The sequence below is a fragment of the Periophthalmus magnuspinnatus genome, chromosome 9, assembly GCF_009829125.3.
Source record: "Periophthalmus magnuspinnatus isolate fPerMag1 chromosome 9, fPerMag1.2.pri, whole genome shotgun sequence".
NCBI lineage: Eukaryota > Metazoa > Chordata > Actinopteri > Gobiiformes > Gobiidae > Periophthalmus > Periophthalmus magnuspinnatus.
Window position 1 is genome coordinate 31,652,451 of NC_047134.1, and position 18,597 is coordinate 31,671,047.

An 18,597-nucleotide genomic window follows, 5' to 3' on the forward strand; every position below is an offset into this window, starting at 1 on the left:
ACTTTCCACATAAAATAAAACACTGGGAGCCGCAAATACTTTTTGACATCTAAAATGAAGATAACACTGTATAATAACAATAATGTAACGGAGTAATGTAGGTTTTACTTTCACGGACAAGCCTTCTACACGTGGCAGATAAATATGGCAAAAACAACTTAAGTGCATTAAAAAAATACAACTCACCAAACCGCTGCATCATGCATCGCGCTGATTATGTGATTATGTCTACTCTACTCCGCAGTTTCTTTAAAAAAACAACAACAAAAAAACTCCAAAGGCTATCGTTTAATCCCAGGTGCTTATTCTCCATGTGCCAAAGCAGTTTTGAAGGTTTCATTGCCTTATTTGCTTTTCCCGTATGTTACGCAGAGCGGACTCTGTGCGTGAGAGTCACCTGTAGCGACAAACCCAGATTTTAAGTAGGCATTGTCTGTTAAATTTATCTTTCTTTTTCTTGGAGATCGTAGTCTCCTCTTCTGGCTCCTCAGTTGTCCTTTCCCCCTTTGTTAAAAGCTCTCCAAAGACTTTTGTTTTGGCTCATTTTCACTCGCTTGTGGCTCTACTTTTGTGCGTCGTGTCTGATGTGTTATACGTGATACGTCACCGCGGAGACAAGAGCAGATAATATACTTGCTACTACATCAAATAGATTTCTGTGGCGATTTCCAGCAGGATTTTCATGATACATCTACGGACGAGCTTATTAGTGTGTCATTAGGGACGGGCCAAAGTTGCTCCTGACCCCTGTGCGCACAGCGTCTGAAAATCAGGGCTCTTTACGCAGGACTGTGAGCTGTGTCTGTGTTAGTTCCCAAGCCACGCAGAGCCGCAGTGTAAGGCTGAAAGAGGCGCATACGGCTCCGGAGCCGCGAGTTGCCGACCCCTGAAATAGAGCCACTGCACGTAAGCTCGGCATCAATGAATCCAACTTGGTCAATATAAAAAGACGACAAAAGTTTTCAGAGGAAATAAAAGCAGATTTTCCGTGTTGGTGCAGCTTTATTTTCTAAACCTGCAGATGTGTTCATCCCGTGTTGATGTCGTGTTGGTGCCAATTTTCAGGCACAGTTTTAAAAAAAGCGTGTCGGTGCAGCATCTTTCTGTGTAAATATCTCATGTTACAATATGAAAACCTGCGGCTTTTATTCAGGTGCGGCTTATATATGTACAAAATTGATTTTCTCTTCAAATTTAGCTGGTGCGGCTTATATCAAGGTGCGCTCTGTAGTCCGAAATTTACGGTAGTCAAATAAAATAGTTTAGACTAATTCTGATTTGTTTTCTGAAATGTTATTATTAAAGTGTATTGTCACTGTAAAATAAACTAATAAATAAGTAAATAAATGCAACTCTATATACATAGCTGCTTGCTGTCAATCAGTGGACGTCCATTGCGCCTCATAAACATTTGACTTGGAACAAATTCAAATCTAGGCCAAAGTTGAGCCACACACTAGCAGTCGTGGTAGCAGCAGCACCTTCCCTGTCAGCACTTTTTGAAGCACCTCCCCGCGTGGACCAATGCGTATGGAAATGGCCTGTACAATGACGCTTGGAGAGCTCCATGTGAAACCAGGGCCAAACAAAGACCTCCTGTTCCAGAGGCCAGACAACCCCCCCAACCTCCTCCAACCTCCTCCCACCTCCTACCAGCAGGATAAATAAATAAATACAAATGGGAAGAGAAGCCAATGGCCGCCCACTGAAAAGACTGACTGACACACAATCGTAAAGACAAATTGTGGCATTGTCTTTGGATGGGGGTGGATGCGCAAAGGTAAGTGGGGTCGAAGGTCGGGCTGTGCGCCTGACCCTACGTTTTAGCTCCCAGAAAGAGTCGAAGAATTGGACCAGTGTCTTCCATGTCAACTGTGCAGCGGCTATGGTTGCTCTCACGCGAGACTTATGCTATATGGGCCACCTGGTGAATTTAAATGTCAGTTGTGCGTTGTTGTTTTTTTTTTTCTTTTTTTCTACGAAGTTTCTGAATGCACCTTCTGACAATGACAGGCTGAGAAGTGGAGAGAAGGCAGGAGAGTGAATGGTTCTCGAGTGGAGGGTGAGGAGTTGACGTTTGATTGGTTGGATTGGTTGCCAGTAAGCTATGGATGGGAAACATTGTGGGAAAAATGTTCAGTTTAAAGGTGCACTTGGTAACTTTTCTGAAGAAGGCTCAGTGTGCTTCTTGTCTCCATGGATGAGTGGGAATCCCATTCATTTCAATGGAGAATTTGAGAAAAGTTTTGCCACTAAAATCTGATATAAATTATGTTGATTTGTGTAAAATGTTCAAAGTTCATGTGGACAGCAAGTCAGCACGACATCGCTTCTCTGGGAGGGTTTAAAATGGCTCTATAATCCATGTAGAAGTTATTTGCTTTCAAGCTGGGCAGCCCCATGCAAAATAATGCAACAGAAATGACGATAGTGACGCTCACAGTAACTTGGGGAAGAAGGTGATTAGGTTTTCCTGGAATATTCCACAGCATGTCATAAAACGTAGCTTGCATATATTCATTTACAGGTGTTTTTTGCTACAAACATGCATTTTTAGTACATTGGTACTTACTCAGTAGATTTACAATTACAGAGAACTTTGAAAATGCCAAATCCAAATTGTCCTTGCCTCAAAATCTGTCAGACCACTCTTGCCTCAATCTACATTTAGAATTAACACTAATACTTTTCAGCTGTAGTTGCTAATAAAAATGGCCTAGAATAGGTTCCCAGTTTTCCTGGTGAGTGGGGTTACCTCCCCACAGAGCTGACCTGTAACCTAGCCTGGTGACATTACACCTTGTCTCCATGGAGATTGTTAATTTTATGTACTATGGGACATTTCAGGCAAAGCAAGCAATAACCTGTTTTTTTATGCAATTTGGAATTAGCATGTTTCCTCTGGGCGCTGTAATGGAAATCCATGTACGATGCACTTCAGTCATACACAGGAAATGTGGATTAAGTGTCTTGCCCTAGGATACAGTGACAGTATGCACTGGTCCAAGCTGGGATTGAACTACGTACCTTTGGGTTTGGGGGTGAATACTCAGACCACTGACTGGTCCACTTTGCCTGTAGAACTAACCCACGATTCAATTTTCTTGTACAGTTTCTATAATGTCTGTGTAATCTCTCAGTCGTCTAATTATGAAAAAATAAATCTGTCAACTGGACAAAAAGTTGTAGGAGTAAAGACTTATATCTGAAACATAAATATAAGACAGTGTCCACCAGTACTCATTATATAACTTAAAAGAAAAAAAAAGTTAAATCTGTCTCAAAGATCGATGTAAGGCAGGGTCCACCAGTAATCTGACCAGAACTGAAGAAGTGCCTTAGATGAGCAGCGAAACGAATTCACTCCTACAACTTTTTTTTTTTTTTTACATTAGACAGATTTATTTTATTTTTTTTACATTAGACAGATTTTTATTTTTTTATTTTTATTTTTTACATTAGACAGATTTATTTTTATTTTTTTTACATTAGACAGATTTTTTTTTTTTTTTTTTTTTTTTTACATTATACAGATTTTTTTTTTTTCTTTTAACTTGTATAATAAGTTATTTTTCGGTCTTATATTAATATTTTAATTTGAGAACACATATATTAACCTTTGCGACCAGGTTGAAAAAATGAGGCTATATACTGATGATGTGCCTGTTTCACTCTACAGTTAAATACAAAATTTGACAAAAGTACTTTAAAGCCACAGTATGTAACATTTTTGCCAAAAAACTGAATATAATAAAATAAAATAAGAACATTTTTCATTTTAGATATTTTTATTAAACTGAAAAACAGAAAAAAAACAAAAAAAAAACATGCATCATTACACTGAGTGGGCTTGCATCTCCACAAACCTGACTCTCATTTGGCCTGGAGGAGGGCCTCTTCCTGCTTGTTCCGATTACATTATAATTTTTCCATTTCAAAAAATATCGATAGCCTACTTTAAATCCGATTATAATCTTATATTGCACAAAACTATTAACTGAAAGACATAACAGAGAAAAATGCGTTAAAATAGTTGAAAACTCTGCGAGGGTCGTGTAGTGATCCACGCTGAGAGTAATGTCTTTTCCAGCCGTGGTGCCAGGCCTCTGCAGCTGTGACGGACAAACTCAGAGGAAGTGTGCGTTTTCTGACAGGAGCACCAGAGGAGACAGGCCTGAGCTCCGCCTGCCCTTTCCCATAGAGACGAGGCGTGCAGAGGTCAGAACATGGCAACTTAAACAAAAACCTTAACTGTGTTTTGTTTCATTCACACGTTTGAGTAATCAGTTATTATACGTCTATATCTCCAAAGCTCAAAATACTCTGTTCCACCTTGTGATGTCGTCGAGTGGTGTCATAGAGTGTTTTCTGTTCTGAGAGAAGAGCCTAAATACAGTGTACACGGTTTGTGTGTTAGACATGAGTGAATGAAACACAAAACTCAATATTATAACATAGATCAGCCAGAAAATAGAGTAATATGAGCTTTTTAAGGGGGACAAATGTAATATCAAGTTCACTATTTGATTTTTGCATGTTTGAGTAATGTGTTGCCCTGTATTTGAAGTTTGAGTGCTCAGAAAATGTCTGTTTTCACTGAACTCCTGTCCTCGCCTCTTCTCATAGTTTTGAGATCAAGATTGCTGTTTACGAAGAACAAAATGTAAAAAGGCAATTTATGTATATTATAGTCAGGGTCCATAAAGAAAACACTTTCGGATTCATAGATATTTGTAAGGTAAGACACACTTTGTCTTGGTAGTGAAATTTGTCCTCTGAAATTTGTCCTCTTGACCCAGTTCCGCAGTGCTGTGCCCATTTACAGATCTTGAGCTAGGCTTGGTCAGTACTACCTTAGCTGGAGGATTCTACCTGATACAGTTTAGTCGACTCTATGGTCCTATGTCTCAGGACCTACAGGAGTGGCCAATGATGGACCATAATTTGTGCCTAAGAATTACGCTGAGTATTGTGGACTATAATGTTGCTGTTTAACACAAATGCTACAAAAATCGAGTAGAACCATCAGTAGAAGTAGCCACAATATGATTTTAATATCTTCTGCTAACATTTCCAAGAAGAATCTACAATGTGTTCCATTTGTTGTTTCTGAATGCCATTTAAACCCTCCAAAACCCCAAATTTGTCAAGGACAGTTGGGCCTCGCAAACCACTTTAGTTCATACGAGCAGAAAATAATGGGTCTAATTTTCTTCCCAATAAATTATCATCAAATAAATCCAATGGCACAGAAGACAACCTTTACCTACCAGTTAGCAACCGCATGATTGCCATATCCTAGCATCTATTCCACGATGTCCTTCAGAATGATTCTAAATGATAGCTTGGGGGGGATTTTTGGCCACGTTTCAGAGCCCAAATTTCACAGTGATCCGAGCGTTTCAGAAAGGGGCAGAAACATAAGTGCTTCGGACGTCTCCAGGTCCCGTAGAAGTCTGGTTATAGTCCTGGCTCTGGTTCGGATCTGGACTGATGAGAAGCAGACCCGTCCTTGGTCTGGTCTCAACACAACAGAACAGATAAGCCTCAGAAACAGTTACATGTGGAGCAATGGGAAACTATGCAGGTTATTGTTGGTTTTAAAGGGGAGATTGTAGGTTGTTGCAATATTGTTACATATAAAACAAAGGTGAAAGGAATAATAAATAGTCAGGGAATTTAGTATTTTCCTTAAAATTATGTTTTTTTCTTCTTTTTTATTAGTTCAAATTTTGGTACAAGCTTTGGCAACATAAAAGGATAATAATATAAACAGTAATATAAACATATATAAAATGTGAATTAAAAAGATAGACAGATGGATAGATACATAGGTAGGTTGGTAGATAGATAGATACATAGGTAGGTTGGTAGATAGATAGACACATAGGTAGGTTGGTAGATAGATAGATACATATAGGTAGGTTGGTAGGTAGATAGATACATACATAGGTAGGTTGGTAGATAGATACAGAGCTAGAGAGCTAGAGAGCTAGAGAGCTAGATAGATAGATAGATAGATAGATAGATAGATAGATAGATAGATAGATAGATAGATAGATAGATAGATAGATAGATAGATAGATAGATAGATAGATAGATAGATAGATAGATAGATAGATAGATAGATAGATAGATAGATAGATAGATAGATAGATAGATAGATAGGTAGGTTGGTAGATAGATACATAGGTAGGTTGGTAGATAGATATAGAGAGAGCTAGATAGATAGATAGATAGATAGATAGATAGATAGATAGATAGATAGGTCGGTCAGTCCGTGATGGGCAAACTGATGATTTTGGATGCTGTGTGTGTGACCTTGGTGACTTTATTTCTGTTGGTGATGGAGAGAGTGTTGAAATAACGGGGGGAGCAGTAGGAGTAGGATGAGCTGAATGATGCTGGTGTACGACAGTAACAGAAGGTGTGGGGTGACAGAGAGGGCACGGAGCTTGCAGAGGATGTGGAGTCTTTGTTGGGAACATTTATAGATATGACGTGATGTTCAAAGGTCAGTTTATTGTCTAGTGAGTCAGAGATGTATGAAATGATTGACATGTTTAATTGTTTTGTCTTGTATGATGTAGGGGATGCGGGGCTGGGTGTAGATGAATAACTCTTGCGTTGCCTGGGATGTTCCACAATTTGGTCTTAAACATATGTATGTATCTCCATAGAGACACCACCAGGCCAAGTAACAGGCCAGATCTGTGGAGAGATGACCCCCACTCACAGTAAGAATGCATGTTTTCAAGGAATTTCAGAGCAATAAAAACAACTTGAAAACAATTATGGTGAAAGATAGATAACTTTAATGCCATACAGTAACATGACAATGGAGACAAGCAGATGGAAAACATTTTACTTGAATTCTTTCACAGTGCACCTTTAAAAGATAAATCAACAACAACTTGCATGGTGGCATGGTGGCTGAGTGGCTAGTACTCATGCTTCATAACGAGAAGGTTCCAAGTTGGATCCCTAGATGGATCGTCCGGACGTTTTGTACAAAACATGCACAACAGGTAAAATCCTCCAGCTAAGGTAGACCTGACCAAGACTAGGAACAAAATTACACAGATGGGTCCCCAAGCACTGTGTTGCAATGCAGGATGGGTCAAATGCAGAGGATAAATTTCTCTATAGGGACAATAAACTGTACCTTAACCTTACTTTAACTCTAATGCTCACTTCTTGATTATGGGACAATATATACACCTGCTTTAGATGGAGACAGCACCCACTTTGATCTTAAGAGCTACTTATACTATACACTTCCTGGCCAAAAAAAAAAAAAAAAAAAAAGTAACCACCTGGATTTAACTAAACAAATAGGTCCAAGTCTCCTCCAGTTGGTCCGATCTAGGTTCAGCAACAGTCTGTGCTCAAAGAATGAGGTCAGCTGACACCTGAATATACTGAATGACCAGGTTATTCCATCAGTTGATTTTTTTCTTCCCTGATGGCACGGGCATATTCCAAGATGACAATGTCAGGATTCATTGGGCTCAAATTGTGAAAGAGTGGTTCAGGGAGTATGAGACGTCATTTTCACACATGGATTGTTCACCACAGAGTCCAGACCTTAACCCCATTGAGAATCTTTGGGATGTGCTGGAGAAGCTTTGTGCAGCGTCAGACTCGACCATCATCAATGCAACATCTTGGTGAAAAATTAATGCAACACTGGATGGAAATATTTGTTTTGTGGCATTGCAGAAGCTAATTCAAACAATGCCACAGCGAATGTGTGCCGTAATCAAAGCTAAATGTGGTCCAACAAAATATTACAGTGTGTGACCTTTTTTTGGTGGCGACTTTTTTTTTGGGCCAGGCAGTGTATATCTGTGCAGGGGCAAGACACATTTTTCTCAAACACATGGAAAAAAACATGCCATCATATCACAAGATGGTTCAAACACCCAATTTGTTAGCACTACAAATCAAGTTGGCCTATCATGATAAGTAGTGAGGTCATGCAAAATTTCACCAAACATGCCTTGAGTTGTACTGAGCTTTGTTTAATTCAAGCTTGTTTCATTAATCCTATTTTTGTGGTTGTCTTCTCAGAAATCACTCAATTCCATAGTTATGTAACAGAAAAACGAAACCAAGTCCATAATTCACGCTAAACAACAATAGTCGGCACAGATTACAGCTGAATTAGCTTCATCCATGCGTATATTTTAAATCATAGGATGTCCAAAAGTATTTTAACATTAACATTAACATTTCAGTTTAGACATCTCCAATTTGCCCCTTCAAAATATTTTTACCACATTGGATCTGTAAGCCAGTTTGCAGTTTCCAAGCTGTCAATTTGAAATGGAAACAAAAATAATTGCTAACAGAAATTTTCCATTCGGCCTGTTGTGCAAACTCCTAACCTTTGCTTGACTCGAACCTAAAAAAAGAAAATACTTCCTAGATTAAAAAAAAAAAAGTCTTATCACATCTTCAAATCTAACTTTAAACTCAAATTTCCTCCAAATATGCTAATGATAATGCTAATATCACATCCCATTACGGTGTGTTTTGACAGCCATCATCACCTTTGGGCATCCTTTTTAATACGAATGGTTTGGTTTCAATAATAGAAGCTGTTTACAGTTTTACCTGCTTGGGGGGGCTGATGCTATCTCCAACCCCTCACCTCGGCTTAAGTACATTGCATCTCAATTAGACAAAGTTAAGCCGCCATCTTTAAGCAAACAATGATACAGGGGAAGTCGATTAGCATTTTTATCTGAGCAAACACACAGTCAGGGGGCTTTGAAGTTTAAGAAGGCCAGATAAGGAGCGCTGGGACCCCCATAGGGACGTCCCAGCATGAGGGGGAAAGAAAATCAAATTCAGTGTTCTTACATTGGGTGTACTCCTAAGTGGGGTAAACATGGAGGTATGGTGGAACACTTGATAATTAATGAACTTGTAGAGGTAACTTTGTATTTGTGTTTTGTGTCCCATATAATTTGGAGTCATATCTTTTAGCGTTTACGTCCAGGTACAAGGCAAACTCTGGTTTTGTTTATTTTAGGACTAATATAGTCACATTTTTTTTTTGCATTTATACCTTTTGTTGTCTTTTTATGGTCTCTGTGCAGAAACTAGTATTAATCTAGATCTAAATCAAGTCTAAATCAGATCTGAAACTAAAACTAAACCAGGTCTATATCAAGTTTAAACCAGATCTGAAACTGGGATTGAACCAGGTTTAAATCAAGTCTAAAACAGATCTGAAACCAGGACTAAACCAGGTCTAAATCAAGTCTAAACCAGAACTGCAACTATGATTAAACCAGGTTTAAATCAAGTCTAAACCAGATCTGAAACCAGGACTAAACCAGTTCTATATCAAGTCTAAATCAAATTCGAAACTAGGACTAAACCAGGTCTAAATCAAGTCTAAACCAGATATAAAACCAGGATTAAGCCAGGTCTATATCAAATCTAAAGTAGATCTGAAACCATAACTAAACTAGGTCTGATTCTAGTTTACATTAGATTTGAAAACAAAACTAAACCAGGTCTTAATCTGGGCCAAATCAGTTTCTCAATCTAGGACCAAACCAGGTTTAAATCACGTGTAAACCAGATTTGAAACGTATACCAAACCAAGTCTACATCAAATCTAAACCAGATTTGACAACAGGAGTAAACCAGGTCTTAATCCAGTCCAATCCAGGATTTAGGTCTTTACAAAAGTCAACAGACCTTGACTGGTGTTTTCTAATCACATCATAACTGGAGTTTGTATATACAGCTGCTATAGGTCTGCAAAGTAAAAACAACTAAAATAACTGCTTTATATACCAAAAAATAAAATAAAAAACAAAAAGACAAACTTCAATCCAGTTCAAAATTTGCCATGTCCAATAAATGTATAAAAAGTGAAGTATAAATTACAGATACCCCCTATAAAATGTGTACCCAATTTACCCCCATAAAATACAGTTTAATTAGTGACTTGAACTGGGTCTCCACAACTTGCTCTTGCATTTATTCATTGTATAATTTCTATGTAAGAATTTGAGTTTAACACAGAAATACCCATCACAGCACTGCTTTAACCCGCTCTTTAGCCCAAAATGAGTTCAAGTGCAAGTAACAAAATGCAAATTACAAATTGCATTGGTCCGTTCACCTCTACAGTAAAAGATCATTAACCCAAACGATATACAGTGGGATTTTCCTCCTTCAGAAGTCCCAAACCACCTGTTAGTCATAGAGAGGGAGACACAAGTCATCACAGGCCAAGCTAACCGTCAAGAAACACCTCTTTTTATCACCCCAGAAGTGAAGACATTTGTGGTGACTGGGTTTGACGAGGGAGGGAGACAAATATGGAATTTGAATGATGACTGTTGGTTATGATGAAAACTGGTTAAGAGAGAATATGCTGTTTAAATGTATTATTATTGTTCCTTACTAAAATAGCTCTAACAGTTTTCTTGTTTTTGTCTGGTACTAAAATAAACTTTGCGCAGCATGTTGTGGCAATAATACGACCAATATGTACTGTCTGCGTCTAATTATGAAGCTGTTTTGATGCGGATGTGATGAGCCATTAGCGTGCTGGGAGTTAGTATTTTCTGTGACAATAATATTATTTGAGTCCTCGAAGTTGTGAATGGTGCACGATTAAGTATTGGATGTTAATAAAGTGTTGGGTTAATTTGGTTAATAGCAATTTAAAGGCTAAGAGTGTAAGATTAACTAGATTTAGCTTTGTCACAGTTTGAAAACAGCATCTTTAAGTTATTAGTTGGGACATGAGCCCGTTAAAGGACTAATACCTTTCCGTTGTGCAACTTTTTATGCTCACAATACACCTGCAGAAACACGGAGTGACGCCACGATGGATGAACTATCTTGCCCAAGGACAAAACAACAAGAATGTACTGGTCTGAGCTACGATCAAAGCTCCAACCTTCAGATTACTGGGTGAACACTTGGGCTTGGGTGTTCCAAATACCTTTTCAAAATCACCTTTGTGGATTACATCAGAAGTTACGCAGGGCACAAGCCAGTATTGTCTTGAAGATAATGCAAAAGACGGCAGGAGACAGGGCTGTCCCAACTTAATGCGTGGTACTAATTTAGGAACCATAAAAGATATAAAACATAATTGTGGTAATTTTATGGAGAGATATAAAATGCACGCCCTGATAATCGCTCATGAAACTTCAGGAACCACCCTTTTTGACTCTGCAGCTAACAATCAGAGTAAACGGCCGGTCCATTGTAACAGCCACAAGAGTATGAGTTATAGTAATGGACTTTTACAGTAATTTGGGCAACAGTAGTGCCACACAGGTCAGCCTTCACACCCAACAAGCAGCTAATACGGCTGGGAGCTGCACTAAACCAAAATCAGGACTAAACTACAGCTAAACCAGGTCTAAAGCATCTCTGAACTAACACAGGACCTATTCAGGACTAAACTAGGGATGCTCCGATCCGATACAGATAATGGATACTGCTGCCAATCCAGGAAAATAAATGCTGGATTGGATATTGGCTTATAGGTTCAGTCGATATGGTTGAGTCTGTAAACTGAGACTTTACTGGTCATAGTTGGCCCACAAAGTCTCATAGTGTTTGAATGTTTATTTATATAGTTGTTTTGTATTTACTTGAGGGATAGACAACAGCTACAGTGCATATTTGAATCAGTTTGAATCAACAAACGAATGCTATTTTTAGTTTGGTTGATATTGGGATACTGGGTCTGATCGCTGCAGACTGAGTACACCCTGCAAAAACTACTAAACGTGAAAAAGGACAAAACTCACCCTAAACCAGAGCTAAACCTTGCTTGAACAAACACAGAAGCACTTTCGGGATTACCACCCGATGCATTGTCTTGAATTCTGTAAAATATGCAGAATAATGCAAACAAGCTGGTGAAATAAAACACAATTACAGGTACGTTTCTAATGAAGAAACATTATAACGTGATTATGATTACATTGTAATCCCTTAAAGGTCATAGTATGCAGACCTAATACAAAAGCAAAAAACAATATGCCCTCTAAAAATTAAATAAGCGTGTCCATAAAAAATAATTGTATATTCCGGAGCCTCCTTCACCTTTTGTTGGGCCTCTAAGCTGACTCATGTAATCATCAGTGTAACCCGCCTCTCATTCACTGACAATAACGTTTGCCACACAGGGGTTATTAAATGGGAATCTCCATCATCCTCCACACACATTGTTCATACGTCACTCTCTTGTCACGTTTACACCGGGGTTTCCATACTCCATCACGCATGTGTGTTTGCTCTGAGAAAATCCTCTTCTGTTCAAAGCCTGGTTTGGATGAAATTCACTGGATCCTTTTTTCACATCTACCTTAAAAACGAAACATCATGTTTTTATCTGGCGTATTTATCTATTAAATAATGATTGTGTATTGTAAACACTTAAAGTTGCACACTGCATGCAGAGCAGCATCTGTGATGTTCTTACAAAGGGCCACTCACATAAAGAGCAGAGCATCGCTGTGCTGTTGCAGAGTTGCACAGAGTTATGTGATAAATAAACATGTATACAGTATAGGAAAAAAGCCTGCTGAGAGCAGTGGTGTTCAGTGAAAAAAAAGACTCCCAACAGAATGAATCCAGGCTCTGTGGCACCTCTGTAGAACTGAACTGCACACACTTTTAATGGTTTGGAAATCCTGCAGCTTCTCTGCCGCAGTTGCTCTGTGTACAGTCTGAGATGTTACGGTGTATTGGTGCACGACCTTTAGATGTCACCACGTTGTGCTCGGACCAAGCTGTCAGCGCCAACTATAGATAACTATGGTTCACTGCCAAGAGTCGCTATATATATATATATATATATATATATATATATATATATATATATATACATACATATATACATACATACATATATATACATATATATATATACATACATATATATATACATACATATATATATATACATACATATATATATACATACATATATATATACATACATACATATATACATACATACATATATACATACATACATATATACATACATACATATATACATACATACATATATACATACATACATATATACATACATACATATATATATACATACATATATATATATATATATATATATATATATATATATATATATATATATATATATATATATATATACATACATATACATATATATATATATATACATATATATACATATATACATATATACATATATATATATATATATATATATATATATATATATATATATATATATATATATATACATATACATATATATATATATATATATATATATACATATATACATAATATTATATTATATTAATATTATAATATTGGACAAAACAGTCTGTATGAACACTTTCAGGAATTGAGTTTCATTCCCATCTAAATCTAATCATTGCTCCAATATGACTCGTTACTCCTGTTACTGAAAATGATGCACATGTTTTGTTTCGCCTGGACCCAATCATCCACAATGCATTTTTACAATTATATTTTTCCATCACAACATTCTCTCAGCATGAAAAGTCCCTGCACCTGTCTCTATAACTGTTCAAAAGACGGCACACTGGAGGTATATAATGAAAACTAGCTGTACACCGTCAAAAGAAAAAAAGAATATGTGCATTAGTTCAATTAGAGGGCCTGTAGTACCCGATATTTTTCCATGTGTTTAAGCATAATGTTTTGCCCCAGTACAGATATATTGTATAAGCGGCTCTTAAGGTAAAAAAAAGTCAGGTGTGTTCTGTCTACATCCAATTATAAAGCGTATTAATGTCAGATAATTAAGAAGGGTGTTGCTGGCATAATTGTTGCTAACTTTACCACCACGGTAAACTCCACTCTCGTCTCTAAATGTTGTGAAACGTGCTTAAATGCTCATCAAGGGGAATAATTAGAATGTCCGGCCTGCATAAGGTAAGTGGGGAGTAACTTTGGACCACTGGAAACAAGCAGGACCTTGCTCCAGGACAAATAAGAGTCAGGTTTGTGGAGATGCAAGCCCACTCAAAGTAAACACGCATGTAAAAACAACCACAATGGAAAAACAAGCTTCTATTTTAGTCTTTTAAGCTAAAAAAAACTTGTGTACTGGGGATTTAAGGTTAGATAAGCTACAGAGTCAACTTTTTAATAGACTTAAACCAATCACAAATGGAACAATCTAGGCTCAAAGGAATTGTATGTAGCCTCTTAATTAAAGGAATCATTTATGAAAACTTAAAAGGTACCACAAACACAACTGAACCTGGGTTGCCAATGCTTTACCCTGCAGATAGAGGACACATACAAGCTTTTCTCATTCTCAATATATAGACAGGCCTCGTGTGAAAGATCAGAACCTCCAGAATTTACTCACTGAGCTGCAAAGGTTGCACTAGCACTGATTCATGATTGACTGCAAGTGCTGGAGTTTAGGCAGTGAGAGAGTCGGAGGGAGTAATTTTAGGTTTAAACCAACTGGATTTCAGCATTATACCTGGCAACCCAAAGGAGAGACTGCTTTCTGATTGGATAACCAAAACCACCAAATTATAACGTAATTAAATGGAACATCACGTCTAATATTTTTGTAAGTAAGAATAAATCAGCATTAGAACGGTCATCAGTAAAAGCTGTGTTTCTGAGGTCGAAGGAAAGTTTATAAAATTAAAACAAATCAAAATCTTACATACAATTCCTTCAGTAAACCATTGGGTATGAACCACCCAAATCTAGAATACAATACTGTAGTCTACTTTAACCCATATACAAACATAGCAGTGTATAGCGTGGGAATGACGCTCCATGATAGAAAGCAGCTGTTATTTCTATATGTCAAACTAGAGCTAGCATCATCACTCAAATCACCAACTGCTCACAGCGGCGGCTAGCAGTGTTTAGCCAGAGCCGCTACGGACATAATGCTAAATGACAAACCCAAACCTAAATGCCCCCCCCTCCCCACAGCCGTACAAGGGAACATATGCCAGGCGTTAGTCCTTCTGTGTACATGCAGATATAGAATGGATGGCGCGGCCTATGGGAAACTGTGAATTGCCAGAAAGCCTAAGCTAAATATTTAGTCTTGCTTTTGTTCGTCACAGAATAACAACGTGCGGAGGGTTATAGCGTAAGTGGTGTTAGCTTTGTAGCGTAAAACAAGATGATAAACATTCCAGAATGTGACTGGGGAGATTTGTGTTTCTCAAAGACAGCGGGTTTTATTTCTATGGGGTATTAACTGGCAACACATAACATGTTTAGATCACCATGTTACCTTTTATTGTTTTGCTATATTCGCTGAAAACAACATATTAACACGTTTCACTTTAGTTGTTGATGCTCTGAGCCCCCTCTACCTTTGCTCTCTGTAAGTCACTCCTCCTTCAGAGCAAACAAAGCACTCAGCATCCCACTAATGAAACTACTGCGTATGGTCCTGTGTTACGTAAAATGGATTCTTGTGCAATTGAATGTTTTTTCCTCATCAAAAACCTACCTGGAGTTGTATGTGTGTGTGTTTTATTCACATGTGTTCCTTTATTTTTAGTCTGTCTACATCTCCAAACCTCAAAATGCTCTGTTCCACCTCGTGATGTCATGAAGCAGTAGTTTTCAAGTTAACAGCTACCCTCTTATCTTTTGTCTAGTGGAGACTGGAAATTACACGCTTGAAGTGGAGTTTAAACCACAGTGGAGCACTAGTTATGCTACCAATTATGCTACATCCACATTTTGGAACTTGGAATCATAATCATAATGTTCTTCTAATGTTCAACTGCCCCTGACTCCCTGGTTTAAAGTTTGAATTTAGTCAGAAATCAATGAGAGATGATTAAAATTCACAAGACAAAGTGCTTGAAAAACATTTGTAAGCTTGCCTCTCCACAGATCTGACCTGTAACTTGGCCTGGTGGCATCACTTTTCTACATGTTCAATGCTATGCTATGGAACATTCAAGGCAAAGCACTAACATCTCCATGGAGACAAACGAGTGCTGGACCCTCCACTAGAAAACCTACATAGTGCAAACAAAACAATACGAGGGAATTGAAATTTACGAAGTTGGACCTTTTTCCTCCTCTTCTCCTCCATGAGTTCACAAATTCCTCGATAAGTCCTGTTACTGGAAATCTGTTTTTGAAATTTCCAGGATTTTTTTTGTCTTTTAAGGACAAGTTTGATTCTGAAAACAGGTTGAGACCTTTTTGAAATCCTATATTATGAAAAACTATTCAAACCAAATGTATCTGCGGTGGTTTGCCTGTCTTCATACAGTTTGAGCTAAACCAGGACACATCTATTGAGAAGAAGAAAAAAAAGTTCCCGCATGTTTCTTGGATATGACGTTTGTTTTAGCAACCGTCCCAGGCAATGCGCATTTGTTGTTGGATGCTACTAACCCATAAAGTTTGTCTCTCAAAACAAGCCCATTATAGCATCATTAGAAAAGCAAACATCACTGTTATCTGCAGACGCTAGTGGCTACGCTTTCACATCTTTGGCAAACTTTTTCACGGTTAATTCTCGTCTAACTCGGCCGTAATTAAGAGCCAGGGTACCGTTCTGTCATTTCTGATTTAATTAGAGGTAGCTTGTGATCTACGGCGGTATTTTTGACACTTTTATAACGCGTTTAAACTTTTGCACTCCGGGAAATTATAGCCATTTTTGACATTACGATGCCGTCTGTCACCGTCGTTCCATTTAGTTTAATGCGTTTTACATTTGAGCGCTGCGTGCGTTGGATTTGATTCAAGCAGAGAAAGAGGGGATATAGTAACAGCTGGGAAAGACATATTTAAATGTTATGTTCAGGGCATTTTAAAATCTATAACTGGACCTGTTCAAGTTGGTTAATGTATGATTTATTGTACGATCTGGGGGTTTCCAGGTGAAAGGGTTTGCAACAGGCTGTGGCATGGTGGAAGACACTATGTTCACATGCACACCAGGAAAACCAGATAACAATTTAATTTAAATCTTTTACGATGGAGGTGTTGTGATCCCAATGACACATCAGAAGAAGACTCGAATACCTGGCACATATAACTGCGTGGCCCTGATTACAGTCAGCGCAGATGAGTTGACGCCGATGCACAGGCTAAAAACAGCCAGGCAAATATTAAACATGTGTTTGGAAGTGTATTCTTTCAATTTAGATCAGCAGTGATGACAAACTACAGCCTACAAACTACGACACCCACGGAGTACATGTTGTTATGGTTTAGTCCGCTTGACTCCGCTATGTTAAAGGTTAACGGAGCTTCAAAGTGTAGGCTTATTTGTGCTGCGGAGAGAAAATAACTTGTGCGTAATACAGTTCATAGCGTGTTTTAACATCAAATGCTCAGTGTAAATGAGAACTTGCTTATCTATTTCTGCCAAAAGTGTGGTTACATATGATTTATTTGAAATTATAGCTGCAAAGTTTTAGTGCTTAATGCTAACTTAATACAAGCACCTGTAGTAACGCCCCGTAGCTTCTCGTTCGCTCATATTTGGTTCTTTGACCTGCTGTAGACTGGGACAAGATTGGTTTGACAGGTTTATGGAGTCACTGAATAAAATCTTCTCTCATCTCAGATTAACAGAGTTTAGAGCTGTTCTTCAACTGGCTGTGGCGTGGTGGAAGACACTACGTTCACATGCACACCAGGAAAACCGGATAACTGGATAACTCAAACCCGGGAACTACGATGGAAGTGTTATGAATCGACTTGGATACCTGCAACATATAACTGCGTGACCCTTAGACCCTTAGATTAGTTGACGCTGATGCATAAACGAGCCAAATATTATTACACCGCCAGCCAAATATTAGACATGTACTTGGAAGTGTATTCACTCGATTTAGATCAGCAGCGATGACAAACTACAGCCTACTAACTACAACACCCACGGAGTACATGTTATGGTTTAATCCGCTATGTTAAAGGGAAAATGAAACTTAACAGAGATTCAATGTATGTATAGGCTCATTTGTGCTGCGGAGAGCAAATAACTTGTGCGTAATACAGTTCATATCGTGTTTTAACATCAAATGCTCAACGTAAATGAGAAATTGCTTATCTATTTCTGCCAAAAGTGTGGTTATATATGATTTATTCGAAATTATAGCTGCAAAGTTTTAGTGCTTAATGCTAACTTACTACAAGCACCTGTAGTAGCTTCTCGTTCACACATATTTGGTTCTTTGACCTGCTGTAGACCTGGGACAAGATTGGTTTGACAGGTTGATAGGTCACTCATCATTCCCTCTCATCGAAGATTAATAGAGTTTAGAGCTGTTTTTCAGGCCAGTGTGATTTATTTTTCCACATTTTTGTTTTCATACGGACCATGTGTGCTCCTGTTTGGCTAATCCACCTGTCAATCACGCCCATCTGTACTCAGGGAGATTCACAGGTGACCACACTCACATCTTTGTTATGTCTTGGAGATGGGTATATACAGTATTTTGGATCGTAAGCAAATATTGTCCAGGCATGCTCCAGAGATTTTCAAAACACATGTCCGTTATGTGGTTTTCGAGTGTCAATTTACATGTTTTAAACTCCGGAAAGACATTCAAATTGAGT